This window comes from Salvia splendens, chromosome 4, assembly GCF_004379255.2.
Source record: "Salvia splendens isolate huo1 chromosome 4, SspV2, whole genome shotgun sequence".
NCBI lineage: Eukaryota > Viridiplantae > Streptophyta > Magnoliopsida > Lamiales > Lamiaceae > Salvia > Salvia splendens.
Genome location: NC_056035.1, coordinates 16,214,770 through 16,216,878, shown reverse-complemented (window position 1 = coordinate 16,216,878; position 2,109 = coordinate 16,214,770). Strand labels below are relative to the sequence as shown.

The window sequence follows — 2,109 nt, the reverse complement described above, 5'->3', positions numbered from 1 at the left end:
CGCTTTAATTATTTACTGGCTTTTATTTCACTCACGGCTTATAAGTTCTTTTCTTCCGTGGCTTAGGAAATAATTTCCATTATACTTGAAAAGAGGCTCTTCACTAAAAGTATTAATCCAAGAACTAATTTCATAAGTCCAGTAAGGAGTTTACTTAATCTGGGCCAAGGTATTATTTCATTAAGCATTTTCGGCCCAGTTCTCTTCCTCAAGGCCCAACTCAAAAAATAAATTCTAGGCCCAAGTTTCTGAAATAGGGGAGGCCCAATTAATCATGCTCCCTTCCGTCGACTCTCCCTCATTTCATCTTCAACAAAAACTCAAATCCCCAATCTCAAAACAAAGGCAAAACCCTAATCTTCTTCTCCTTCCTCGGCGGATTTCACCGCCACACCAGCCACCACGCACCACCATCGCCGGCGCCATCACGGGAGCTTGGTGGGCTCGCGCCGTCGACGTCTTCCCTCTCTGCGTCTCACGTTGGGTGCAGCCTACCGACGCGAAGCCGATGCCGCCTCCGTCTCCAGCCGACGCCGCGGCTGTGTAGCCGCCTCCGTCGGGTCTCCCCGTTGCGCTGAGGCAGCACACGCTCCTGCCGGTGCCGTCACCTCTCCGGCGAGCTGCAGATCCTTTCCTCGGCTATCTCCGCCGGCTCGCCGCTGCTTCGCAGTCGGCGTCGTCTTCTCCAACAGAAAACTCCTAGGCTAAGTCTTCTACCTTAGCTATTTAGGTGTTTTTCTCTACTTCGTTGGTTCGTGTCTGAACTTAATCGTCCACCTACTGGGATGAGCTTGACAGTTGGCTAAAGTGTTGTTCCTTTAATTATTTACGGCTTACTTATGTTCTCTGAAACTATGGGGTTCCTCTAGCATGCTTGTGATGTCTACATGATGCTATAATATGGTTAACAGAGGTTGAAAGGAAGTGTGGTTACCTCCACTGAACTTGTGCTGCTAGTCCTTGTCTTTGCTCTTGTTTCACCCTCACCTCCTCCCCCTTCCTCGGCTCCTCTCTTTCTTTAATTGGATGTTGCTTTGTGATAAATGGGGAGGAAGAGGCCGAGGCTGATCTATACTTATAGTTGGGGTGTAACTGAAAGCTGCAAGAGTTTGTTATCTGACTGGAAAAGGAGCCTTAAGGCTGCCCTATGTTGGCTGCCATCCCTGCAGCTTGCAGGCTGGGTACTCGTGAGATAAATGAGCTTACAGTTCCTGGACATGCTCTGAAAAATTACTGAATTTGGTGTTATATTCTGGTGTCCCTTTTGATGTACATCTTAACTGCATTTGGCTTTATTTTGCAGGTACGAGCTGGGCAGGGCTGTTGGGGTGAAGAGGCCGAATGGACCGCCTCACTGCAGTCTTCGGTACCGGCTGCGGGGCAGGTCGCTGCAGGCTGTTGCAGGTCCCTCGGTGCCTTCATTCTTGCTCATTTAGGTAAGGTTTCAGTCCCTACTAGAATAAGGAAAACTTGCTCCTTTCCTTGGTCTGATTTCATCTTGTTTTATCTGGATTGGGCAGCGTCGCACGGCTAGCTGCGGGGCTTTTCCTTTTTTTGGTCTCGCCCTCTCGGGCTTTCTGGAATGTTGGGGCCAAGACGGCTCGCGTTGAAGGCCGAGGAAGTTCACTAGGAACTCTCGGTTGTTGTAGCTCAAAGTGAACCCCTTTTGTTAGTCTTAACAACAATGTAGTAGCCATTGTAGTTTGTATGTAATAAATTCCAAACACTTGTAATGTGTTAGCTTTGAAAATTCTGAAGTTGTACTTGTACCCTTATTCAAGAAATAAAAATACTCTTTCATTCGTCAATAAAAGTTCTAGTATTTTATTTCATAACTCCCGAGAAATCTAAGTCTCGGCTATTACAATGGCTCCTTTTTCCCATTCAATTTTTCTTCTTTGGCGGGTGTATTTGATATAAGAGCATCCAATCCGAATGGATCGGGCTCTTCCTCTACACAACCTCCATTTCTTAGCTGTGCGTCTGCATTCACCTCCTCGGTTTCATCTTTGAAAGCAGCAGCTTCTTCCATATCATCTTCTTTGGTTGCAACTGGAAGAGCAGATATGGCTTCTTTTATTCTCCCAGTTGCCTTTGAGAACTGAAATA

The 2,109-nt window shown here is 46.8% G+C and overlaps 1 long non-coding RNA gene across 1 annotated transcript; it reads left to right on the top strand.

Annotated features, from left to right (window-relative positions):
- Window positions 1-277: 277 nt before the first annotated feature.
- Window positions 278-1,808, top strand: LOC121801544. Its single transcript, XR_006050596.1, has 2 exons — window positions 278-1,436; window positions 1,521-1,808. It is a non-coding gene; the product is annotated as an uncharacterized LOC121801544 (long non-coding RNA).
- The last annotated feature ends 301 nt before the right edge of the window (window positions 1,809-2,109 follow it).